The sequence below is a fragment of the Phyllobates terribilis genome, unplaced genomic scaffold (assembly GCF_046119375.1).
Source record: "Phyllobates terribilis strain yellow unplaced genomic scaffold, ASM4611937v1 Scaffold_3__8_contigs__length_932513732, whole genome shotgun sequence".
NCBI classification, from domain to species: domain Eukaryota; kingdom Metazoa; phylum Chordata; class Amphibia; order Anura; family Dendrobatidae; genus Phyllobates; species Phyllobates terribilis.
In genome coordinates, this window is record NW_027362763.1 from 10,767,646 (window position 1) to 10,787,317 (window position 19,672).

A 19,672-nucleotide genomic window follows, 5' to 3' on the forward strand; every position below is an offset into this window, starting at 1 on the left:
TTCCCTCATTGAAAGATGCAAGTTTTGCTTTTCAGATGATGCCATTACTCTGTTTCCACTTTTGCTCTTGATTGCTTGACGTGAACATTTCACTCCTTTTCATGAAGTTTCTGTAGTGTAGTGGTTATCACGTTCGCTTTACACGCGATAGGTCCCTGGTTTGACACCGGGCAGAAACATGTGTTTGTGAGCATTTTTTCTCACACAAGGCTATACTGTTGGTTTGGGCAGCATGATTTTCACCCATTTGATTCACAATGGCCTGACAAATGAACGCATGTTCCCTGTTTGGAAAATGCCCTTTGTCCTGTTTTTAAACATTGAGGTAAACCTGTTGGCTTTGGGTGGATGATTTTGTTCAATTGCATTTAGGTATGTGTGAATGTCTTTGGTAGTACCGTGAGTTTCTGTAGTGTAGCGGTTATCACGTTCACCTAACACGCGAAAGGTCCCCAGTTCGAAACTGGGCAGAAACCTAATTTTATTGTTTGCTATCAAAGCGTTTGCCTTTCGGTCCTTGATCTTGATTGCATGCCGTGACCACAGAAGCTTTTTCCGTCTAGTTTCTGTAGTGTAGCGGTTATCACGTTCGCCTCACGTTCGCCTCACACGCGAAAGGTCCCCGGTTCAATACCGGGCAGAAACATGTGATTTTTTCTTTATTTCCAAATGCAAGATTATATTGTTGGTTTGAGCAGCATTTTTTTCACCGCTACGATTTCTACGTGAGTTTGCTTTTGACAACAGTGTGTGGTTTTGACAGTTGATAGGTTATCACAATTCAAGTAACACCTGAGAGTTTTAGGGTGCAAAACTAGGCATCTACGTGCTTTTTCTCTTTCTTTTTGGCTTTTGGACAAAGGCATGAGAATGCTTTGTCCAAAATGTTTTTTTCCATGCAAATCCAGCTCAGCTACGTTTAAACCAGAATCACGTTAGCCTGACAAGTGAAAAGTTCCCTCATTGAAAGATGCAAGTTTTGCTTTTCAGATGATGCCATTACTCTGTTTCCACTTTTGCTCTTGATTGCTTGACGTGAACATTTCACTCCTTTTCATGAAGTTTCTGTAGTGTAGTGGTTATCACGTTCGCTTTACACGCGAAAGGTCCCTGGTTCGACACCGGGCAGAAACATGTGTTTGTGAGCATTTTTTCTCACACAAGGCTATACTGTTGGTTTGGGCAGCATGATTTTCACCCATTTGATTCACAATGGCCTGACAAATGAACGCATGTTCCCTGGTTGAAAAATGCCCTTTGTCCTGTTTTTAAACATTGAGGTAAACCTGTTGGCTTTGGGTGGATGATTTTGTTCAATTGCATTTAGGTATGTGTGAATGTCTTTGGTAGTACAGTGAGTTTCTGTAGTGTAGCGGTTATCACGTTCGCCTAACACGCGAAAGGTCCCCAGTTCGAAACTGGGCAGAAACATAATTTTATTGTTTGCTATCAAAGCGTTTGCCTTTCGGTCCTTGATCTTGATTGCATGCCGTGACCACAGAAGCTTTTTCCGTCTAGTTTCTGTAGTGTAGCGGTTATCACGTTCGCCTCACACGCGAAAGGTCCCCGGTTCGATACCGGGCAGAAACATGTGATTTATTCTTTATTTCCAAATGCAAGATTATATTGTTGGTTTGAGCAGCATTTTTTTCACCGCTACGATTTCTACGTGAGTTTGCTTTTGACAACAGTGTGTGGTTTTGACAGTTGATAGGTTATCACAATTCAAGTAACACCTGAGAGTTTTAGGGTGCAAAACTAGGCATCTACGTGCTTTTTCTCTTTCTTTTTGGCTTTTGGACAAAGGCATGAGAATGCTTTGTCCAAAATGTTTTTTTCCATGCAAATCCAGCTCAGCTACGTTTAAACCAGAATCACGTTAGCCTGACAAGTGAAAAGTTCCCTCATTGAAAGATGCAAGTTTTGCTTTTCAGATGATGCCATTACTCTGTTTCCACTTTTGCTCTTGATTGCTTGACGTGAACATTTCACTCCTTTTCATGAAGTTTCTGTAGTGTAGTGGTTATCACGTTCGCTTTACACGCGAAAGGTCCCTGGTTTGACACCGGGCAGAAACATGTGTTTGAGAACATTTTTTCTCACACAAGGCTATACTGTTGGTTTGGGCAGCATGATTTTCACCCATTTGATTCACAATGGCCTGACAAATGAACGCATGTTCCCTGGTTGAAAAATGCCCTTTGTCCTGTTTTTAAACATTGAGGTAAACCTGTTGGCTTTGGGTGGATGATTTTGTTCAATTGCATTTAGGTATGTGTGAATGTCTTTGGTAGTACCGTGAGTTTCTGTAGTGTAGCGGTTATCACGTTCGCCTAACACGCGACAGGTCCCCAGTTCGAAACTGGGCAGAAACATAATTTTATTGTTTGCAATCAAAGCGTTTGCCTTTCGGTCCTTGATCTTGATTGCATGTCGTGACCACAGAAGCTTTTTTCGTCTAGTTTCTGTAGTGTAGCGGTTATCACGTTCGCCTCACACGCGAAAGGTCCCCGGTTCGATACCGGGCAGAAACATGTGATTTATTCTTTATTTCCAAATGCAAGATTATATTGTTGGTTTGAGCAGCATTTTTTTCACCGCTACGATTTCTACGTGAGTTTGCTTTTGACAACAGTGTGTGGTTTTGACAGTTGATAGGTTATCACAATTCAAGTAACACCTGAGAGTTTTAGGGTGCAAAACTAGGCATCTACGTGCTTTTTCTTTTTCTTTTTGGCTTTTGGACAAAGGAATGAGAATGCTTTGTCCAAAATGTTTTTTTCCATGCAAATCCAGCTCAGCTACGTTTAAACCAGAATCACGTTAGCCTGACAAGTGAAAAGTTCCCTCATTGAAAGATGCAAGTTTTGCTTTTCAGATGATGCCATTACTCTGTTTCCACTTTTGCTCTTGATTGCTTGACGTGAACATTTCACTCCTTTTCATGAAGTTTCTGTAGTGTAGTGGTTATCACGTTCGCTTTACACGCGAAAGGTCCCTGGTTCGACACCGGGCAGAAACATGTGTTTGTGAGCATTTTTTCTCACACAAGGCTATACTGTTGGTTTGGGCAGCATGATTTTCACCTATTTGATTCACAATGGCCTGACAAATGAACGCGTGTTCCCTGGTTGAAAAATGCCCTTTGTCCTGTTTTTAAACATTGAGGTAAACGTGTTGGCTTTGGGTGGATGATTTTGTTCAATTGCATTTAGGTATGTGTGAATGTCTTTGGTAGTACCGTGAGTTTCTGTAGTGTAGCGGTTATCATGTTCGCGTAACACGCGAAAGGTCCCCAGTTCGAAACTGGGCAGAAACATAATTTTATTGTTTGCTATCAAAGCGTTTGCCTTTCGGTCCTTGATCTTGATTGCATGCCGTGACCACAGAAGCTTTTTCCGTCTAGTTTCTGTAGTGTAGCGGTTATCACGTTTGCCTCACACGTGAAAGGTCCCCGGTTCGATACCAGGCAGAAACATGTGATTTATTCTTTATTTCCAAATGCAAGATTATATTGTTGGTTTGAGCAGCATTTTTTTCACCGCTACGATTTCTACGTGAGTTTGCTTTTGACAACAGTGTGTGGTTTTGACAGTTGATAGGTTATCACAATTCAAGTAACACCTGAGAGTTTTAGGGTGCAAAACTAGGCATCTACGTGCTTTTTCTCTTTTTTTTGGCTTTTGGACAAAGGCATGAGAATGCTTTGTCCAAAATGTTTTTTTCCATGCAAATCCAGCTCAGCTACGTTTAAACCAGAATAACGTTAGCCTGACAAGTGAAAAGTTCCCTCATTGAAAGATGCAAGTTTTGCTTTTCAGATGATGCCATTACTCTGTTTCCACTTTTGCTCTTGATTGCTTGACGTGAACATTTCACTTCTTTTCATGAAGTTTCTGTAGTGTAGTGGTTATCACGTTCGCTTTACACGCGAAAGGTCCCTGGTTCGACACCGGGCAGAAACATGTGTTTGTGAGCATTTTTTCTCACACAAGGCTATACTGTTGGTTTGGGCAGCATGATTTTCACCCATTTGATTCACAATGGCCTGACAAATGAACGCATGTTCCCTGGTTGAAAAATGCCCTTTGTCCTGTTTTTAAACATTGAGGTAAACCTGTTGGCTTTGGGTGGATGATTTTGTTCAATTGCATTTAGGTATGTGTGAATGTCTTTGGTAGTACCGTGAGTTTCTGTAGTGTAGCGGTTATCACGTTCGCTTAACACGCGAAAGGTCCCCAGTTCGAAACTGGGCAGAAACATAATTTTATTGTTTGCTATCAAAGCATTTGCCTTTCGGTCCTTGATCTTGATTGCATGCCGTGACCAAAGAAGCTTTTTCCGTCTAGTTTCTGTAGTGTAGCGGTTATCACGTTTGCCTCACACGCGAAAGGTCCCCGGTTCGATACCGGGCAGAAACATGTGATTTATTCTTTATTTCCAAATGCAAGATTATATTGTTGGTTTGAGCAGCATTTTTTTCACCGCTACGATTTCTACGTGAGTTTGCTTTTGACAACAGTGTGTGGTTTTGACAGTTGATAGGTTATCACAATTCAAGTAACACCTGAGAGTTTTAGGGTGCAAAACTAGGCATCTACGTGCTTTTTCTCTTTCTTTTTGGCTTTTGGACAAAGGCATGAGAATGCTTTGTCCAAAATGTTTTTTTCCATGCAAATCCAGCTCAGCTACGTTTAAACCAGAATCACGTTAGCCTGACAAGTGAAAAGTTCCCTCATTGAAAGATGCAAGTTTTGCTTTTCAGATGATGCCATTACTCTGTTTCCACTTTTGCTCTTGATTGCTTGACGTGAACATTTCACTCCTTTTCATGAAGTTTCTGTAGTGTAGTGGTTATCACGTTCGCTTTACACGCGAAAGGTCCCTGGTTCGACACCGGGCAGAAACATGTGTTTGTGAGCATTTTTTCTCACACAAGGCTATACTGTTGGTTTGGGCAGCATGATTTTCACCCATTTGATTCACAATGGCCTGACAAATGAACGCATGTTCCTTGGTTGAAAAATGCCCTTTGTCCTGTTTTTAAACATTGAGGTAAACCTGTTGGCTTTGGGTGGATGATTTTGTTCAATTGCATTTAGGTATGTGTGAATGTCTTTGGTAGTACAGTGAGTTTCTGTAGTGTAGCGGTTATCACGTTCGCCTAACACGCGAAAGGTCCCCAGTTCGAAACTGGGCAGAAACATAATTTTATTGTTTGCTATCAAAGCGTTTGCCTTTCGGTCCTTGATCTTGATTGCATGCCGTGACCACAGAAGCTTTTTCCGTCTAGTTTCTGTAGTGTAGCGGTTATCACGTTCGCCTCACACGCGAAAGGTCCCCGGTTCGATACCGGGCAGAAACATGTGATTTATTCTTTATTTCCAAATGCAAGATTATATTGTTGGTTTGAGCAGCATTTTTTTCACCGCTACGATTTCTACGTGAGTTTGCTTTTGACAACAGTGTGTGGTTTTGACAGTTGATAGGTTATCACAATTCAAGTAACACCTGAGAGTTTTAGGGTGCAAAACTAGGCATCTACGTGCTTTTTCTCTTTCTTTTTGGCTTTTGGACAAAGGCATGAGAATGCTTTGTCCAAAATGTTTTTTTCCATGCAAATCCAGCTCAGCTACGTTTAAACCAGAATCACGTTAGCCTGACAAGTGAAAAGTTCCCTCATTGAAAGATGCAAGTTTTGCTTTTCAGATGATGCCATTACTCTGTTTCCACTTTTGCTCTTGATTGCTTGACGTGAACATTTCACTCCTTTTCATGAAGTTTCTGTAGTGTAGTGGTTATCACGTTTGCTTTACACGCGAAAGGTCCCTGGTTCGACACCGGGCAGAAACATGTGTTTGTGAGCATTTTTTCTCACACAAGGCTATACTGTTGGTTTGGGCAGCATGATTTTCACCCATTTGATTCACAATGGCCTGACAAATGAACGCATGTTCCCTGGTTGAAAAATGCCCTTTGTCCTGTTTTTAAACATTGAGGTAAACGTGTTGGCTTTGGGTGGATGATTTTGTTCAATTGCATTTAGGTATGTGTGAATGTCTTTGGTAGTACCGTGAGTTTCTGTAGTGTAACGGTTGTCACGTTCGCCTAACACGCGAAAGGTCCCCAGTTCGAAACTGGGCAGAAACATAATTTTATTGTTTGCTATCAAAGCGTTTGCCTTTCGGTCCTTGATCTTGATTGCATGCCGTGACCACAGAAGCTTTTTCCGTCTAGTTTCTGTAGTGTAGCGGTTATCATGTTTGCCTCACACGCGAAAGGTCCCCGGTTCGATACCAGGCAGAAACATGTGATTTATTCTTTCTTTCCAAATGCAAGATTATATTGTTGGTTTGAGCAGCATTTTTTTCACCGCTACGATTTCTACGTGAGTTTGCTTTTGACAACAGTGTGTGGTTTTGACAGTTGATAGGTTATCACAATTCAAGTAACACCTGAGAGTTTTAGGGTGCAAAACTAGGCATCTACGTGCTTTTTCTCTTTCTTTTTGGCTTTTGGACAAAGGCATGAGAATGCTTTGTCCAAAATGTTTTTTTCCATGCAAATCCAGCTCAGCTACGTTTAAACCAGAATCACGTTAGCCTGACAAGTGAAAAGTTCCCTCATTGAAAGATGCAAGTTTTGCTTTTCAGATGATGCCATTACTCTGTTTCCACTTTTGCTCTTGATTTCTTGACGTGAACATTTCACTCCTTTTCATGAAGTTTCTGTAGTGTAGTGGTTATCACGTTCGCTTTACACGCGAAAGGTCCCTGGTTTGACACTGGGCAGAAACATGTGTTTGTGAGCATTTTTTCTCACACAAGGCTATACTGTTGGTTTGGGCAGCATGATTTTCACCCATTTGATTCACAATGGCCTGACAAATGAACGCATGTTCCCTGGTTGAAAAATGCCCTTTGTCCTGTTTTTAAACATTGAGGTAAACCTGTTGGCTTTGGGTGGATGATTTTGTTCAATTGCATTTAGGTATGTGTGAATGTCTTTGGTAGTACCGTGAGTTTCTGTAGTGTAGTGGTTATCACGTTCGCCTAACATGCGAAAGGTCCCCAGTTCGAAACTGGGCAGAAGCATAATTTTATTGTTTGCTATCAAAGCGTTTGCCTTTCGGTCCTTGATCTTGATTGCATGCCGTGACCACAGAAGCTTTTTCCGTCTTCTTTCTGTAGTGTAGCGGTTATCACGTTCGCCTCACACGCGAAAGGTCCCCGGTTCGATACCGGGCAGAAACATGTGATTTATTCTTTATTTCCAAATGCAAGATTATATTGTTGGTTTGAGCAGCATTTTTTTCACCGCTACGATTTCTACGTGAGTTTGCTTTTGACAACAGTGTGTGGTTTTGACAGTTGATAGGTTATCACAATTCAAGTAACACCTGAGAGTTTTAGGGTGCAAAACTAGGCATCTACGTGCTTTTTCTCTTTCTTTTTGGCTTTTGGACAAAGGCATGAGAATGCTTTGTCCAAAATGTTTTTTTCCATGCAAATCCAGCTCAGCTACGTTTAAACCAGAATCACGTTAGCCTGACAAGTGAAAAGTTCCCTCATTGAAAGATGCAAGTTTTGCTTTTCAGATGATGCCATTACTCTGTTTCCACTTTTGCTCTTGATTGCTTGACGTGAACATTTCACTCCTTTTCATGAAGTTTCTGTAGTGTAGTGGTTATCACGTTTGCTTTACACGCGAAAGGTCCCTGGTTCGACACCGGGCAGAAACATGTGTTTGTGAGCATTTTTTCTCACACAAGGCTATACTGTTGGTTTGGGCAGTATGATTTTCACCCATTTGATTCACAATGGCCTGACAAATGAACGCATGTTCCCTGGTTGAAAAATGCCCTTTGTCCTGTTTTTAAACATTGAGGTAAACCTGTTGGCTTTGGGTGGATGATTTTGTTCAATTGCATTTAGGTATGTATGAATGTCTTTGGTAGTACCGTGAGTTTCTGTAGTGTAGCGGTTATCACGTTCGCCTAACATGCGAAAGGTCCCCAGTTCGAAACTGGGCAGAAGCATAATTTTATTGTTTGCTATCAAAGCGTTTGCCTTTTGGTCCTTGATCTTGATTGCATGCCGTGACCACAGAAGCTTTTTCCGTCTTCTTTCTGTAGTGTAGCGGTTATCACGTTCGCCTTACACGCGAAAGGTCCCCGGTTCGATACCGGGCAGAGACATGTGATTTATTCTTTATTTCCAAATGCAAGATTATATTGTTGGTTTGAGCAGCATTTTTTTCACCGCTACGATTTCTACGTGAGTTTGCTTTTGACAACAGTGTGTGGTTTTGACAGTTGATAGGTTATCACAATTCAAGTAACACCTGAGAGTTTTAGGGTGCAAAACTAGGCATCTACGTGCTTTTTCTCTTTCTTTTTGGCTTTTGGACAAAGGCATGAGAATGCTTTGTCCAAAATAGTTTTCTCCATGCAAATCCAGCTCAGCTACATTTAAACCAGAATCACGTTAGCCTGACAAGTGAAAAGTTCCCTCATTGAAAGATGCAAGTTTTGCTTTTCAGATGATGCCATTACTCTGTTTCCACTTTTGCTCTTGATTGCTTGACGTGAACATTTCACTCCTTTTCATGAAGTTTCTGTAGTGTAGTGGTTATCACGTTTGCTTTACACGCGAAAGGTCCCTGGTTCGACACCGGGCAGAAACATGTGTTTGTGAGCATTTTTTCTCACACAAGGCTATACTGTTGGTTTGGGCAGCATGATTTTCACCCATTTGATTCACAATGGCCTGACAAATGAACGCATGTTCCCTGGTTGAAAAATGCCCTTTGTCCTGTTTTTAAACATTGAGGTAAACGTGTTGGCTTTGGGTGGATGATTTTGTTCAATTGCATTTAGGTATGTGTGAATGTCTTTGGTAGTACCGTGAGTTTCTGTAGTGTAACGGTTGTCACGTTCGCCTAACACGCGAAAGGTCCCCAGTTCGAAACTGGGCAGAAACATAATTTTATTGTTTGCTATCAAAGCGTTTGCCTTTCGGTCCTTGATCTTGATTGCATGCCGTGACCACAGAAGCTTTTTCCGTCTAGTTTCTGTAGTGTAGCGGTTATCATGTTTGCCTCACACGCGAAAGGTCCCCGGTTCGATACCAGGCAGAAACATGTGATTTATTCTTTCTTTCCAAATGCAAGATTATATTGTTGGTTTGAGCAGCATTTTTTTCACCGCTACGATTTCTACGTGAGTTTGCTTTTGACAACAGTGTGTGGTTTTGACAGTTGATAGGTTATCACAATTCAAGTAACACCTGAGAGTTTTAGGGTGCAAAACTAGGCATCTACGTGCTTTTTCTCTTTTTTTTGGCTTTTGGACAAAGGCATGAGAATGCTTTGTCCAAAATGTTTTTTTCCATGCAAATCCAGCTCAGCTACGTTTAAACCAGAATCACGTTAGCCTGACAAGTGAAAAGTTCCCTCATTGAAAGATGCAAGTTTTGCTTTTCAGATGATGCCATTACTCTGTTTCCACTTTTGCTCTTGATTGCTTGACGTGAACATTTCACTCCTTTGCATGAAGTTTCTGTAGTGTAGTGGTTATCACGTTCGCTTTACACGTGAAAGGTCCCTGGTTCGACACCGGGCAGAAACATGTGTTTGTGAGCATTTTTTCTCACACAAGGCTATACTGTTGGTTTGGGCAGCATGATTTTCACCCATTTGATTCACAATGGCCTGACAAATGAACGCATGTTCCCTGGTTGAAAAATGCCCTTTGTCCTGTTTTTAAACATTGAGGTAAACCTGTTGGCTTTGGGTGGATGATTTTGTTCAATTGCATTTAGGTATGTGTGAATGTCTTTGGTAGTACCGTGAGTTTCTGTAGTGTAGCGTTTATCACGTTCGCCTAACACGCGAAAGGTCCCCAGTTCGAAACTGGGCAGAAACATAATTTTATTGTTTGCTATCAAAGCGTTTGCCTTTCGGTCCTTGATCTTGATTGCATGCCGTGACCACAGAAGCTTTTTCCGTCTAGTTTCTGTAGTGTAGCGGTTATCACGTTTGCCTCACACGCGAAAGGTCCCCGGTTCGATACCGGGCAGAAACATGTGATTTATTCTTTATTTCCAAATGCAAGATTATACTGTTGGTTAGAGCAGCATTTTTTTCACCGCTACGATTTCTACGTGAGTTTGCTTTTGACAAGTGTGTGGTTTTGACAGTTGATAGGTTATCACAATTCAAGTAACACCTGAGAGTTTTAGGGTGCAAAACTAGGCATCTACGTGCTTTTTCTCTTTCTTTTTGGCTTTTGGACAAAGGCATGAGAATGCTTTATCCAAAATGTTTTTTTCCATCCAAATCCAGCTCAGCTACGTTTAAACCAGAATCACGTTAGCCTGACAAGTGAAAAGTTCCCTCATTGAAAGATGCAAGTTTTGCTTTTCAGATGATGCCATTACTCTGTTTCCACTTTTGCTCTTGATTGCTTGACGTGAACATTTCACTCCTTTTCATGAAGTTTCTGTAGTGTAGTGGTTATCACGTTCGCTTTACACGCAAAAGGTCCCTGGTTCGAAACCGGGCAGAAACATGTGTTTGTGAGCATTTTTTCTCACACAAGGCTATACTGTTGGTTTGGGCAGCATGATTTTCACCCATTTGATTCACAATGGCCTGACAAATGAACGCATGTTCCCTGGTTGAAAAATGCCCTTTGTCCTGTTTTTAAACATTGAGGTAAACCTGTTGGCTTTGGGTGGATGATTTTGTTCAATTGCATTTAGGTATGTGTGAATGTCTTTGGTAGTACCGTGAGGTTCTGTAGTGTAGCGGTTATCACGTTCGCCTAACACGCGAAAGGTCCCCAGTTCGAAACTGGGCAGAAACATAATTTTATTGTTTGCTATCAAAGCGTTTCCCTTTCGGTCCTTGATCTTGATTGCATGCCGTGACCACAGAAGCTTTTTCCGTCTAGTTTCTGTAGTGTAGCAGTTATCACGTTCGCCTCACACGCGAAAGGTCCCCGGTTCGATACCGGGCAGAAACATGTGATTTATTCTTTATTTCCAAATGCAAGATTATATTGTTGGTTTGAGCAGCATTTTTTTCACCGCTACGATTTCTACGTGAGTTTGCTTTTGACAACAGTGTGTGGTTTTGACAGTTGATAGGTTATCACAATTCAAGTAACACCTGAGAGTTTTAGGGTGCAAAACTAGGCATCTACGTGCTTTTTCTCTTTCTTTTTGGCTTTTGGACAAAGGCATGAGAATGCTTTGTCCAAAATGTTTTTTTCCATGCAAATCCAGCTCAGCTACGTTTAAACCAGAATCACGTTAGCCTGACAAGTGAAAAGTTCCCTCATTGAAAGATGCAAGTTTTGCTTTTCAGATGATGCCATTACTCTGTTTCCACTTTTGCTCTTGATTTCTTGACGTGAACATTTCACTCCTTTTCATGAAGTTTCTGTAGTGTAGTGGTTATCACGTTCGCTTTACACGCGAAAGGTCCCTGGTTTGACACTGGGCAGAAACATGTGTTTGTGAGCATTTTTTCTCACACAAGGCTATACTGTTGGTTTGGGCAGCATGATTTTCACCCATTTGATTCACAATGGCCTGACAAATGAACGCATGTTCCCTGGTTGAAAAATGCCCTTTGTCCTGTTTTTAAACATTGAGGTAAACCTGTTGGCTTTGGGTGGATGATTTTGTTCAATTGCATTTAGGTATGTGTGAATGTCTTTGGTAGTACCGTGAGTTTCTGTAGTGTAGTGGTTATCACGTTCGCCTAACATGCGAAAGGTCCCCAGTTCGAAACTGGGCAGAAGCATAATTTTATTGTTTGCTATCAAAGCGTTTGCCTTTCGGTCCTTGATCTTGATTGCATGCCGTGACCACAGAAGCTTTTTCCGTCTTCTTTCTGTAGTGTAGCGGTTATCACGTTCGCCTCACACGCGAAAGGTCCCCGGTTCGATACCGGGCAGAAACATGTGATTTATTCTTTATTTCCAAATGCAAGATTATATTGTTGGTTTGAGCAGCATTTTTTTCACCGCTACGATTTCTACGTGAGTTTGCTTTTGACAACAGTGTGTGGTTTTGACAGTTGATAGGTTATCACAATTCAAGTAACACCTGAGAGTTTTAGGGTGCAAAACTAGGCATCTACGTGCTTTTTCTCTTTCTTTTTGGCTTTTGGACAAAGGCATGAGAATGCTTTGTCCAAAATGTTTTTTTCCATGCAAATCCAGCTCAGCTACGTTTAAACCAGAATCACGTTAGCCTGACAAGTGAAAAGTTCCCTCATTGAAAGATGCAAGTTTTGCTTTTCAGATGATGCCATTACTCTGTTTCCACTTTTGCTCTTGATTGCTTGACGTGAACATTTCACTCCTTTTCATGAAGTTTCTGTAGTGTAGTGGTTATCACGTTTGCTTTACACGCGAAAGGTCCCTGGTTCGACACTGGGCAGAAACATGTGTTTGTGAGCATTTTTTCTCACACAAGGCTATACTGTTGGTTTGGGCAGTATGATTTTCACCCATTTGATTCACAATGGCCTGACAAATGAACGCATGTTCCCTGGTTGAAAAATGCCCTTTGTCCTGTTTTTAAACATTGAGGTAAACCTGTTGGCTTTGGGTGGATGATTTTGTTCAATTGCATTTAGGTATGTATGAATGTCTTTGGTAGTACCGTGAGTTTCTGTAGTGTAGCGGTTATCACGTTCGCCTAACATGCGAAAGGTCCCCAGTTCGAAACTGGGCAGAAGCATAATTTTATTGTTTGCTATCAAAGCGTTTGCCTTTTGGTCCTTGATCTTGATTGCATGCCGTGACCACAGAAGCTTTTTCCGTCTTCTTTCTGTAGTGTAGCGGTTATCACGTTCGCCTTACACGCGAAAGGTCCCCGGTTCGATACCGGGCAGAGACATGTGATTTATTCTTTATTTCCAAATGCAAGATTATATTGTTGGTTTGAGCAGCATTTTTTTCACCGCTACGATTTCTACGTGAGTTTGCTTTTGACAACAGTGTGTGGTTTTGACAGTTGATAGGTTATCACAATTCAAGTAACACCTGAGAGTTTTAGGGTGCAAAACTAGGCATCTACGTGCTTTTTCTCTTTCTTTTTGGCTTTTGGACAAAGGCATGAGAATGCTTTGTCCAAAATAGTTTTCTCCATGCAAATCCAGCTCAGCTACATTTAAACCAGAATCACGTTAGCCTGACAAGTGAAAAGTTCCCTCATTGAAAGATGCAAGTTTTGCTTTTCAGATGATGCCATTACTCTGTTTCCACTTTTGCTCTTGATTGCTTGACGTGAACATTTCACTCCTTTTCTTGAAGTTTCTGTAGTGTAGTGGTTATCACGTTCGCTTTACACGCGAAAGGTCCCTGGTTCGACACCGGGCAGAAACATGTGTTTGTGAGCATTTTTTCTCACACAAGGCTATACTGTTGGTTTGGGCAGCATGATTTTCACCCATTTGATTCACAATGGCCTGACAAATGAACGCATGTTCCCTGGTTGAAAAATGCCCTTTGTCCTGTTTTTAAACATTGAGGTAAACCTGTTGGCTTTGGGTGGATGATTTTGTTCAATTGCATTTAGGTATGTGTGAATGTCTTTGGTAGTACCGTGAGTTTCTGTAGTGTAGCGGTTATCATGTTCGCCTAACATGCGAAAGGTCCCCAGTTCGAAACTGGGCAGAAGCATAATTTTATTGTTTGCTATCAAAGCGTTTGCCTTTCGGTCCTTGATCTTGATTGCATGCCGTGACCACAGAAGCTTTTTTCCGTCTAGTTTCTGTAGTGTAGCGGTTATCATGTTCGCCTCACACGCGAAAGGTCCCCGGTTCGATACCGGGCAGAAACATGTGATTTATTCTTTATTTCCAAATGCAAGATTATATTGTTGGTTTGAGCAGCATTTTTTTCACCGCTACGATTTCTACGTGAGTTTGCTTTTGACAAGTGTGTGGTTTTGACAGTTGATAGGTTATCACAATTCAAGTAACACCTGAGAGTTTTAGGGTGCAAAACTAGGCATCTACGTGCTTTTTCTCTTTCTTTTTGGCTTTTGGACAAAGGCATGAGAATGCTTTATCCAAAATGTTTTTTTCCATGCAAATCCAGCTCAGCTACGTTTAAACCAGAATCACGTTAGCCTGACAAGTGAAAAGTTCCCTCATTGAAAGATGCAAGTTTTGCTTTTCAGATGATGCCATTACTCTGTTTCCACTTTTGCTCTTGATTGCTTGACGTGAACATTTCACTCCTTTTCATGAAGTTTCTGTAGTGTAGTGGTTATCACGTTCGCTTTACACGCAAAAGGTCCCTGGTTCGACACCGGGCAGAAACATGTGTTTGTGAGCATTTTTTCTCACACAAGGCTATACTGTTGGTTTGGGCAGCATGATTTTCACCCATTTGATTCACAATGGCCTGACAAATGAACGCATGTTCCCTGGTTGAAAAATGCCCTTTGTCCTGTTTTTAAACATTGAGGTAAACCTGTTGGATTTGGGTGGATGATTTTGTTCAATTGCATTTAGGTATGTGTGAATGTTTTTGGTAGTACCGTGAGTTTCTGTAGTGTAGCGGTTATCACGTTCGCCTAACACGCGAAAGGTCCCCAGTTCGAAACTGGGCAGAAACATAATTTTATTGTTTGCTATCAAAGCGTTTGCCTTTCGGTCCTTGATCTTGATTGCATGCCGTGACCACAGAAGCTTTTTTCCGTCTAGTTTCTGTAGTGTAGCGGTTATCATGTTCGCCTCACACGCGAAAGGTCCCCGGTTCGATACCGGGCAGAAACATGTGATTTATTCTTTATTTCCAAATGCAAGATTATATTGTTGGTTTGAGCAGCATTTTTTTCACCGCTACGATTTCTACGTGAGTTTGCTTTTGACAAGTGTGTGGTTTTGACAGTTGATAGGTTATCACAATTCAAGTAACACCTGAGAGTTTTAGGGTGCAAAACTAGGCATCTACGTGCTTTTTCTCTTTCTTTTTGGCTTTTGGACAAAGGCATGAGAATGCTTTATCCAAAATGTTTTTTTCCATGCAAATCCAGCTCAGCTACGTTTAAACCAGAATCACGTTAGCCTGACAAGTGAAAAGTTCCCTCATTGAAAGATGCAAGTTTTGCTTTTCAGATGATGCCATTACTCTGTTTCCACTTTTGCTCTTGATTGCTTGACGTGAACATTTCACTCCTTTTCATGAAGTTTCTGTAGTGTAGTGGTTATCACGTTCGCTTTACACGCAAAAGGTCCCTGGTTCGACACCGGGCAGAAACATGTGTTTGTGAGCATTTTTTCTCACACAAGGCTATACTGTTGGTTTGGGCAGCATGATTTTCACCCATTTGATTCACAATGGCCTGACAAATGAACGCATGTTCCCTGGTTGAAAAATGCCCTTTGTCCTGTTTTTAAACATTGAGGTAAACCTGTTGGATTTGGGTGGATGATTTTGTTCAATTGCATTTAGGTATGTGTGAATGTTTTTGGTAGTACCGTGAGTTTCTGTAGTGTAGCGGTTATCACGTTCGCCTAACACGCGAAAGGTCCCCAGTTCGAAACTGGGCAGAAACATAATTTTATTGTTTGCTATCAAAGCGTTTGCCTTTCGGTCCTTGATCTTGATTGCATGCCGTGACCACAGAAGCTTTTTCCGTCTAGTTTCTGTAGTGTAGCGGTTATCACGTTCGCCTCACACGCGAAAGGTCCCCGGTTCGATACCGGGCAGAAACATGTGATTAATTCTTTATTTCCAAATGCAAGATTATATTGTTGGTTTGAGCAGCATTTTTTTCACCGCTACGATTTCTACGTGAGTTTGCTTTTGACAACAGTGTGTGGTTTTGACAGTTGATAGGTTATCACAATTCAAGTAACACCTGAGAGTTTTAGGGTGCAAAACTAGGCATCTACGTGCTTTTTCTCTTTCTTTTTGGCTTTTGGACAAAGGCATGAGAATGCTTTGTCCAAAATGTTTTTTTCCATGCAAATCCAGCTCAGCTACGTTTAAACCAGAATCACGTTAGCCTGACAAGTGAAAAGTTCCCTCATTGAAAGATGCAAGTTTTGCTTTTCAGATGATGCCATTACTCTGTTTCCACTTTTGCTCTTGATTGCTTGACGTGAACATTTCACTCCTTTTCATGAAGTTTCTGTAGTGTAGTGGTTATCACGTTTGCTTTACACGCGAAAGGTCCCTGGTTCGACACTGGGCAGAAACATGTGTTTGTGAGCATTTTTTCTCACACAAGGCTATACTGTTGGTTTGGGCAGTATGATTTTCACCCATTTGATTCACAATGGCCTGACAAATGAACGCATGTTCCCTGGTTGAAAAATGCCCTTTGTCCTGTTTTTAAACATTGAGGTAAACATGTTGGCTTTGGGTGGATGATTTTGTTCAATTGCATTTAGGTATGTGTGAATGTCTTTGGTAGTACCGTGAGTTTCTGTAGTGTAGCGGTTATCACGTTCGCCTAACATGCGAAAGGTCCCCAGTTCGAAACTGGGCAGAAGCATAATTTTATTGTTTGCTATCAAAGCGTTTGCCTTTCGGTCCTTGATCTTGATTGCATGCCGTGACCACAGAAGCTTTTCCCGTCTTCTTTCTGTAGTGTAGCGGTTATCACGTTCGCCTTACACGCGAAAGGTCCCCGGTTCGATACCGGGCAGAAACATGTGATTTATTCTTTATTTCCAAATGCAAGATTATATTGTTGGTTTGAGCAGCATTTTTTTCACCGCTACGATTTCTACGTGAGTTTGCTTTTGACAACAGTGTGTGGTTTTGACAGTTGATAGGTTATCACAATTCAAGTAACACCTGAGAGTTTTAGGGTGCAAAACTAGGCATCTACGTGCTTTTTCTCTTTCTTTTTGGCTTTTGGACAAAGGCATGAGAATGCTTTGTCCAAAATAGTTTTCTCCATGCAAATCCAGCTCAGCTACATTTAAACCAGAATCACGTTAGCCTGACAAGTGAAAAGTTCCCTCATTGAAAGATGCAAGTTTTGCTTTTCAGATGATGCCATTACTCTGTTTCCACTTTTGCTCTTGATTGCTTGACGTGAACATTTCACTCCTTTTCATGAAGTTTCTGTAGTGTAGTGGTTATCACGTTCGCTTTACACGCGAAAGGTCCCTGTTTCGACACCGGGCAGAAACATGTGTTTGTGAGCATTTTTTCTCACACAAGGCTATACTGTTGGTTTGGGCAGCATGATTTTCACCCATTTGATTCACAATGGCCTGACAAATGAACGCATGTTCCCTGGTTGAAAAATGCCCTTTGTCCTGTTTTTCAACATTGAGGTAAACCTGTTTGCTTTGGGTGGATGATTTTGTTCAATTGCATTTAGGTATGTGTGAATGTCTTTGGTAGTACCGTGAGTTTCTGTAGTGTAGCGGTTATCATGTTCGCCTAACATGCGAAAGGTCCCCAGTTCGAAACTGGGCAGAAGCATAATTTTATTGTTTGCTATCAAAGCGTTTGCCTTTCGGTCCTTGATCTTGATTGCATGCCGTGACCACAGAAGCTTTTTTCCGTCTAGTTTCTGTAGTGTAGCGGTTATCAGGTTCGCCTCACACGCGAAAGGTCCCCGGTTCGATACCGGGCAGAAACATGTGATTTATTCTTTATTTCCAAATGCAAGATTATATTGTTGGTTTGAGCAGCATTTTTTTCACCGCTACGATTTCTACGTGAGTTTGCTTTTGACAAGTGTGTGGTTTTGACAGTTGATAGGTTATCACAATTCAAGTAACACCTGAGAGTTTTAGGGTGCAAAACTAGGCATCTACGTGCTTTTTCTCTTTCTTTTTGGCTTTTGGACAAAGGCATGAGAATGCTTTATCCAAAATGTTTTTTTCCATGCAAATCCAGCTCAGCTATGTTTAAACCAGAATCACGTTAGCCTGACAAGTGAAAAGTTCCCTCATTGAAAGATGCAAGTTTTGCTTTTCAGATGATGCCATTACTCTGTTTCCACTTTTGCTCTTGATTGCTTGACGTGAACATTTCACTCCTTTTCATGAAGTTTCTGTAGTGTAGTGGTTATCACGTTCGCTTTACACGCAAAAGGTCCCTGGTTCGACACCGGGCAGAAACATGTGTTCGTGAGCATTTTTTCTCACACAAGGCTATACTGTTGGTTTGGGCAGCATGATTTTCACCCATTTGATTCACAATGGCCTGACAAATGAACGCATGTTCCCTGGTTGAAAAATGCCCTTTGTCCTGTTTTTAAACATTGAGGTAAACCTGTTGGCTTTGGGTGGATGATTTTGTTCAATTGCATTTAGGTATGTGTGAATGTTTTTGGTAGTACCGTGAGTTTCTGTAGTGTAGCGGTTATCACGTTCGCCTCACACGCGAAAGGTCCCCGGTTCGATACCGGGCAGAAACATGTGATTTATTCTTTATTTCCAAATGTAAGATTATATTGTTGGTTTGAGCAGCATTTTTTTCACCGCTACGATTTCTACGTGAGTTTGCTTTTGACAACAGTGTGTGGTTTTGACAGTTGATAGGTTATCACAATTCAAGTAACACCTGAGAGTTTTAGGGTGCAAAACTAGGCATCTACGTGCTTTTTCTCTTTCTTTTTGGCTTTTGGACAAAGGCATGAGAATGCTTTGTCCAAAATGTTTTTTTCCATGCAAATCCAGCTCAGCTACGTTTAAACCAGAATCACGTTAGCCTGACAAGTGAAAAGTTCCCTCATTGAAAGATGCAAGTTTTGCTTTTCAGATGATGCCGTTACTCTGTTTACACTTTTGCTCTTGATTGCTTGACGTGAACATTTCACGCCTTTTCATGAAGTTTCTGTAGTGTAGTTGTTATCACGTTCGCTTTACACGCGAAAGGTCCCTGGTTCGACACTGGGCAGAAACATGTGTTTGTGAGCACTTTTTCTCACACAATGTTATACTGTTGGTTTGGGCAGTATGATTTTCACCCATTTGATTCACAATGGCCTGACAAATGAACGCATGTTCCCTGGTTGAAAAATGCCCTTTGTCCTGTTTTTAAACATTGAGGTAAACCTGTTGGCTTTGGGTGGATGATTTTGTTCAATTGCATTTAGGTATGTGTGAATGTCTTTGGTAGTACCGTGAGTTTCTGTAGTGTAGCGGTTATCACGTTCGCCTAACATGCGAAAGGTCCCCAGTTCGAAACTGGGCAGAAGCATAATTTTATTGTTTGCTATCAAAGCGTTTGCCTTTCGGTCCTTGATCTTGATTGCATGCCGTGACCACAGAAGCTTTTTCCGTCTTCTTTCTGTAGTGTAGCGGTTATCACGTTCGCCTTACACGCGAAAGGTCCCCGGTTCGATACCGGGCAGAAACATGTGATTTATTCTTTATTTCCAAATGCAAGATTATATTGTTGGTTTGAGCAGCATTTTTTTCACCGCTACGATTTCTACGTGATTTTGCTTTTGACAACAGTGTGTGGTTTTGACAGTTGATAGGTTATCACAATTCAAGTAACACCTGAGAGTTTTAGGGTGCAAAACTAGGCATCTACGTGCTTTTTCTCTTTCTTTTTGGCTTTTGGACAAAGGCATGAGAATGCTTTGTCCAAAATGTTTTTTTCCATGCAAATCCAGCTCAGCTACGTTTAAACCAGAATCACGTTAGCCTGACAAGTGAAAAGTTC

General features: G+C 41.3%; 62 non-coding genes across 62 annotated transcripts; all 62 read left to right on the forward strand.

Moving 5' to 3' along the window:
• The first annotated feature begins 106 nt into the window (after positions 1-106).
• On the forward strand, positions 107-179 carry TRNAV-UAC (transfer RNA valine (anticodon UAC)). Its single transcript has one exon. It is a non-coding gene; the product is annotated as a tRNA-Val (tRNA).
• Positions 180-403: 224 nt separating this feature from the next.
• TRNAV-AAC (transfer RNA valine (anticodon AAC)) lies at positions 404-476 on the forward strand. The gene has a single exon. It is a non-coding gene; the product is annotated as a tRNA-Val (tRNA).
• Positions 477-562: 86 nt separating this feature from the next.
• TRNAV-CAC (transfer RNA valine (anticodon CAC)) lies at positions 563-646 on the forward strand. Its single transcript is given in 2 exon segments — positions 563-599; positions 611-646. It is a non-coding gene; the product is annotated as a tRNA-Val (tRNA).
• Positions 647-1,061: 415 nt separating this feature from the next.
• Positions 1,062-1,134, forward strand: TRNAV-UAC (transfer RNA valine (anticodon UAC)). The gene has a single exon. It is a non-coding gene; the product is annotated as a tRNA-Val (tRNA).
• A 224-nt stretch (positions 1,135-1,358) lies between these two features.
• TRNAV-AAC (transfer RNA valine (anticodon AAC)) lies at positions 1,359-1,431 on the forward strand. Its single transcript has one exon. It is a non-coding gene; the product is annotated as a tRNA-Val (tRNA).
• Positions 1,432-1,517: 86 nt separating this feature from the next.
• On the forward strand, positions 1,518-1,590 carry TRNAV-CAC (transfer RNA valine (anticodon CAC)). Its single transcript has one exon. It is a non-coding gene; the product is annotated as a tRNA-Val (tRNA).
• Positions 1,591-2,005: 415 nt separating this feature from the next.
• On the forward strand, positions 2,006-2,078 carry TRNAV-UAC (transfer RNA valine (anticodon UAC)). Its single transcript has one exon. It is a non-coding gene; the product is annotated as a tRNA-Val (tRNA).
• Positions 2,079-2,302: 224 nt separating this feature from the next.
• Positions 2,303-2,375, forward strand: TRNAV-AAC (transfer RNA valine (anticodon AAC)). Its single transcript has one exon. It is a non-coding gene; the product is annotated as a tRNA-Val (tRNA).
• Positions 2,376-2,461: 86 nt separating this feature from the next.
• On the forward strand, positions 2,462-2,534 carry TRNAV-CAC (transfer RNA valine (anticodon CAC)). The gene has a single exon. It is a non-coding gene; the product is annotated as a tRNA-Val (tRNA).
• Positions 2,535-2,949: 415 nt separating this feature from the next.
• TRNAV-UAC (transfer RNA valine (anticodon UAC)) lies at positions 2,950-3,022 on the forward strand. The gene has a single exon. It is a non-coding gene; the product is annotated as a tRNA-Val (tRNA).
• A 224-nt stretch (positions 3,023-3,246) lies between these two features.
• On the forward strand, positions 3,247-3,319 carry TRNAV-AAC (transfer RNA valine (anticodon AAC)). Its single transcript has one exon. It is a non-coding gene; the product is annotated as a tRNA-Val (tRNA).
• An 86-nt stretch (positions 3,320-3,405) lies between these two features.
• On the forward strand, positions 3,406-3,478 carry TRNAV-CAC (transfer RNA valine (anticodon CAC)). The gene has a single exon. It is a non-coding gene; the product is annotated as a tRNA-Val (tRNA).
• Positions 3,479-3,892: 414 nt separating this feature from the next.
• On the forward strand, positions 3,893-3,965 carry TRNAV-UAC (transfer RNA valine (anticodon UAC)). Its single transcript has one exon. It is a non-coding gene; the product is annotated as a tRNA-Val (tRNA).
• A 224-nt stretch (positions 3,966-4,189) lies between these two features.
• Positions 4,190-4,262, forward strand: TRNAV-AAC (transfer RNA valine (anticodon AAC)). The gene has a single exon. It is a non-coding gene; the product is annotated as a tRNA-Val (tRNA).
• Positions 4,263-4,348: 86 nt separating this feature from the next.
• TRNAV-CAC (transfer RNA valine (anticodon CAC)) lies at positions 4,349-4,421 on the forward strand. Its single transcript has one exon. It is a non-coding gene; the product is annotated as a tRNA-Val (tRNA).
• A 415-nt stretch (positions 4,422-4,836) lies between these two features.
• TRNAV-UAC (transfer RNA valine (anticodon UAC)) lies at positions 4,837-4,909 on the forward strand. The gene has a single exon. It is a non-coding gene; the product is annotated as a tRNA-Val (tRNA).
• Positions 4,910-5,133: 224 nt separating this feature from the next.
• TRNAV-AAC (transfer RNA valine (anticodon AAC)) lies at positions 5,134-5,206 on the forward strand. The gene has a single exon. It is a non-coding gene; the product is annotated as a tRNA-Val (tRNA).
• An 86-nt stretch (positions 5,207-5,292) lies between these two features.
• TRNAV-CAC (transfer RNA valine (anticodon CAC)) lies at positions 5,293-5,365 on the forward strand. The gene has a single exon. It is a non-coding gene; the product is annotated as a tRNA-Val (tRNA).
• Positions 5,366-5,780: 415 nt separating this feature from the next.
• Positions 5,781-5,853, forward strand: TRNAV-UAC (transfer RNA valine (anticodon UAC)). Its single transcript has one exon. It is a non-coding gene; the product is annotated as a tRNA-Val (tRNA).
• A 224-nt stretch (positions 5,854-6,077) lies between these two features.
• TRNAV-AAC (transfer RNA valine (anticodon AAC)) lies at positions 6,078-6,150 on the forward strand. Its single transcript has one exon. It is a non-coding gene; the product is annotated as a tRNA-Val (tRNA).
• Positions 6,151-6,236: 86 nt separating this feature from the next.
• On the forward strand, positions 6,237-6,309 carry TRNAV-CAC (transfer RNA valine (anticodon CAC)). The gene has a single exon. It is a non-coding gene; the product is annotated as a tRNA-Val (tRNA).
• A 415-nt stretch (positions 6,310-6,724) lies between these two features.
• On the forward strand, positions 6,725-6,797 carry TRNAV-UAC (transfer RNA valine (anticodon UAC)). Its single transcript has one exon. It is a non-coding gene; the product is annotated as a tRNA-Val (tRNA).
• A 224-nt stretch (positions 6,798-7,021) lies between these two features.
• On the forward strand, positions 7,022-7,094 carry TRNAV-AAC (transfer RNA valine (anticodon AAC)). The gene has a single exon. It is a non-coding gene; the product is annotated as a tRNA-Val (tRNA).
• An 86-nt stretch (positions 7,095-7,180) lies between these two features.
• Positions 7,181-7,253, forward strand: TRNAV-CAC (transfer RNA valine (anticodon CAC)). Its single transcript has one exon. It is a non-coding gene; the product is annotated as a tRNA-Val (tRNA).
• Positions 7,254-7,668: 415 nt separating this feature from the next.
• On the forward strand, positions 7,669-7,741 carry TRNAV-UAC (transfer RNA valine (anticodon UAC)). The gene has a single exon. It is a non-coding gene; the product is annotated as a tRNA-Val (tRNA).
• Positions 7,742-7,965: 224 nt separating this feature from the next.
• Positions 7,966-8,038, forward strand: TRNAV-AAC (transfer RNA valine (anticodon AAC)). Its single transcript has one exon. It is a non-coding gene; the product is annotated as a tRNA-Val (tRNA).
• Positions 8,039-8,119: 81 nt separating this feature from the next.
• On the forward strand, positions 8,120-8,197 carry TRNAV-UAC (transfer RNA valine (anticodon UAC)). Its single transcript has one exon. It is a non-coding gene; the product is annotated as a tRNA-Val (tRNA).
• A 415-nt stretch (positions 8,198-8,612) lies between these two features.
• On the forward strand, positions 8,613-8,685 carry TRNAV-UAC (transfer RNA valine (anticodon UAC)). Its single transcript has one exon. It is a non-coding gene; the product is annotated as a tRNA-Val (tRNA).
• A 224-nt stretch (positions 8,686-8,909) lies between these two features.
• TRNAV-AAC (transfer RNA valine (anticodon AAC)) lies at positions 8,910-8,982 on the forward strand. The gene has a single exon. It is a non-coding gene; the product is annotated as a tRNA-Val (tRNA).
• Positions 8,983-9,068: 86 nt separating this feature from the next.
• Positions 9,069-9,141, forward strand: TRNAV-CAC (transfer RNA valine (anticodon CAC)). Its single transcript has one exon. It is a non-coding gene; the product is annotated as a tRNA-Val (tRNA).
• A 414-nt stretch (positions 9,142-9,555) lies between these two features.
• Positions 9,556-9,628, forward strand: TRNAV-UAC (transfer RNA valine (anticodon UAC)). Its single transcript has one exon. It is a non-coding gene; the product is annotated as a tRNA-Val (tRNA).
• Positions 9,629-9,852: 224 nt separating this feature from the next.
• On the forward strand, positions 9,853-9,925 carry TRNAV-AAC (transfer RNA valine (anticodon AAC)). Its single transcript has one exon. It is a non-coding gene; the product is annotated as a tRNA-Val (tRNA).
• Positions 9,926-10,011: 86 nt separating this feature from the next.
• On the forward strand, positions 10,012-10,084 carry TRNAV-CAC (transfer RNA valine (anticodon CAC)). The gene has a single exon. It is a non-coding gene; the product is annotated as a tRNA-Val (tRNA).
• Positions 10,085-10,497: 413 nt separating this feature from the next.
• TRNAV-UAC (transfer RNA valine (anticodon UAC)) lies at positions 10,498-10,570 on the forward strand. The gene has a single exon. It is a non-coding gene; the product is annotated as a tRNA-Val (tRNA).
• A 224-nt stretch (positions 10,571-10,794) lies between these two features.
• TRNAV-AAC (transfer RNA valine (anticodon AAC)) lies at positions 10,795-10,867 on the forward strand. The gene has a single exon. It is a non-coding gene; the product is annotated as a tRNA-Val (tRNA).
• Positions 10,868-10,953: 86 nt separating this feature from the next.
• TRNAV-CAC (transfer RNA valine (anticodon CAC)) lies at positions 10,954-11,026 on the forward strand. Its single transcript has one exon. It is a non-coding gene; the product is annotated as a tRNA-Val (tRNA).
• A 415-nt stretch (positions 11,027-11,441) lies between these two features.
• On the forward strand, positions 11,442-11,514 carry TRNAV-UAC (transfer RNA valine (anticodon UAC)). Its single transcript has one exon. It is a non-coding gene; the product is annotated as a tRNA-Val (tRNA).
• Positions 11,515-11,738: 224 nt separating this feature from the next.
• TRNAV-AAC (transfer RNA valine (anticodon AAC)) lies at positions 11,739-11,811 on the forward strand. The gene has a single exon. It is a non-coding gene; the product is annotated as a tRNA-Val (tRNA).
• Positions 11,812-11,897: 86 nt separating this feature from the next.
• On the forward strand, positions 11,898-11,970 carry TRNAV-CAC (transfer RNA valine (anticodon CAC)). Its single transcript has one exon. It is a non-coding gene; the product is annotated as a tRNA-Val (tRNA).
• A 415-nt stretch (positions 11,971-12,385) lies between these two features.
• Positions 12,386-12,458, forward strand: TRNAV-UAC (transfer RNA valine (anticodon UAC)). Its single transcript has one exon. It is a non-coding gene; the product is annotated as a tRNA-Val (tRNA).
• Positions 12,459-12,682: 224 nt separating this feature from the next.
• TRNAV-AAC (transfer RNA valine (anticodon AAC)) lies at positions 12,683-12,755 on the forward strand. Its single transcript has one exon. It is a non-coding gene; the product is annotated as a tRNA-Val (tRNA).
• Positions 12,756-12,836: 81 nt separating this feature from the next.
• On the forward strand, positions 12,837-12,914 carry TRNAV-UAC (transfer RNA valine (anticodon UAC)). The gene has a single exon. It is a non-coding gene; the product is annotated as a tRNA-Val (tRNA).
• Positions 12,915-13,329: 415 nt separating this feature from the next.
• TRNAV-UAC (transfer RNA valine (anticodon UAC)) lies at positions 13,330-13,402 on the forward strand. The gene has a single exon. It is a non-coding gene; the product is annotated as a tRNA-Val (tRNA).
• Positions 13,403-13,626: 224 nt separating this feature from the next.
• On the forward strand, positions 13,627-13,699 carry TRNAV-AAC (transfer RNA valine (anticodon AAC)). The gene has a single exon. It is a non-coding gene; the product is annotated as a tRNA-Val (tRNA).
• Positions 13,700-13,786: 87 nt separating this feature from the next.
• Positions 13,787-13,859, forward strand: TRNAV-CAC (transfer RNA valine (anticodon CAC)). Its single transcript has one exon. It is a non-coding gene; the product is annotated as a tRNA-Val (tRNA).
• Positions 13,860-14,272: 413 nt separating this feature from the next.
• TRNAV-UAC (transfer RNA valine (anticodon UAC)) lies at positions 14,273-14,345 on the forward strand. Its single transcript has one exon. It is a non-coding gene; the product is annotated as a tRNA-Val (tRNA).
• A 224-nt stretch (positions 14,346-14,569) lies between these two features.
• TRNAV-AAC (transfer RNA valine (anticodon AAC)) lies at positions 14,570-14,642 on the forward strand. Its single transcript has one exon. It is a non-coding gene; the product is annotated as a tRNA-Val (tRNA).
• An 87-nt stretch (positions 14,643-14,729) lies between these two features.
• Positions 14,730-14,802, forward strand: TRNAV-CAC (transfer RNA valine (anticodon CAC)). Its single transcript has one exon. It is a non-coding gene; the product is annotated as a tRNA-Val (tRNA).
• Positions 14,803-15,215: 413 nt separating this feature from the next.
• On the forward strand, positions 15,216-15,288 carry TRNAV-UAC (transfer RNA valine (anticodon UAC)). Its single transcript has one exon. It is a non-coding gene; the product is annotated as a tRNA-Val (tRNA).
• Positions 15,289-15,512: 224 nt separating this feature from the next.
• TRNAV-AAC (transfer RNA valine (anticodon AAC)) lies at positions 15,513-15,585 on the forward strand. Its single transcript has one exon. It is a non-coding gene; the product is annotated as a tRNA-Val (tRNA).
• Positions 15,586-15,671: 86 nt separating this feature from the next.
• Positions 15,672-15,744, forward strand: TRNAV-CAC (transfer RNA valine (anticodon CAC)). The gene has a single exon. It is a non-coding gene; the product is annotated as a tRNA-Val (tRNA).
• A 415-nt stretch (positions 15,745-16,159) lies between these two features.
• Positions 16,160-16,232, forward strand: TRNAV-UAC (transfer RNA valine (anticodon UAC)). The gene has a single exon. It is a non-coding gene; the product is annotated as a tRNA-Val (tRNA).
• Positions 16,233-16,456: 224 nt separating this feature from the next.
• TRNAV-AAC (transfer RNA valine (anticodon AAC)) lies at positions 16,457-16,529 on the forward strand. Its single transcript has one exon. It is a non-coding gene; the product is annotated as a tRNA-Val (tRNA).
• An 86-nt stretch (positions 16,530-16,615) lies between these two features.
• TRNAV-UAC (transfer RNA valine (anticodon UAC)) lies at positions 16,616-16,688 on the forward strand. The gene has a single exon. It is a non-coding gene; the product is annotated as a tRNA-Val (tRNA).
• Positions 16,689-17,103: 415 nt separating this feature from the next.
• Positions 17,104-17,176, forward strand: TRNAV-UAC (transfer RNA valine (anticodon UAC)). Its single transcript has one exon. It is a non-coding gene; the product is annotated as a tRNA-Val (tRNA).
• Positions 17,177-17,400: 224 nt separating this feature from the next.
• Positions 17,401-17,473, forward strand: TRNAV-AAC (transfer RNA valine (anticodon AAC)). The gene has a single exon. It is a non-coding gene; the product is annotated as a tRNA-Val (tRNA).
• An 87-nt stretch (positions 17,474-17,560) lies between these two features.
• Positions 17,561-17,633, forward strand: TRNAV-CAC (transfer RNA valine (anticodon CAC)). Its single transcript has one exon. It is a non-coding gene; the product is annotated as a tRNA-Val (tRNA).
• A 413-nt stretch (positions 17,634-18,046) lies between these two features.
• Positions 18,047-18,119, forward strand: TRNAV-UAC (transfer RNA valine (anticodon UAC)). Its single transcript has one exon. It is a non-coding gene; the product is annotated as a tRNA-Val (tRNA).
• Positions 18,120-18,343: 224 nt separating this feature from the next.
• Positions 18,344-18,416, forward strand: TRNAV-CAC (transfer RNA valine (anticodon CAC)). Its single transcript has one exon. It is a non-coding gene; the product is annotated as a tRNA-Val (tRNA).
• A 415-nt stretch (positions 18,417-18,831) lies between these two features.
• TRNAV-UAC (transfer RNA valine (anticodon UAC)) lies at positions 18,832-18,904 on the forward strand. Its single transcript has one exon. It is a non-coding gene; the product is annotated as a tRNA-Val (tRNA).
• Positions 18,905-19,128: 224 nt separating this feature from the next.
• Positions 19,129-19,201, forward strand: TRNAV-AAC (transfer RNA valine (anticodon AAC)). Its single transcript has one exon. It is a non-coding gene; the product is annotated as a tRNA-Val (tRNA).
• Positions 19,202-19,287: 86 nt separating this feature from the next.
• Positions 19,288-19,360, forward strand: TRNAV-UAC (transfer RNA valine (anticodon UAC)). The gene has a single exon. It is a non-coding gene; the product is annotated as a tRNA-Val (tRNA).
• The last annotated feature ends 312 nt before the right edge of the window (positions 19,361-19,672 follow it).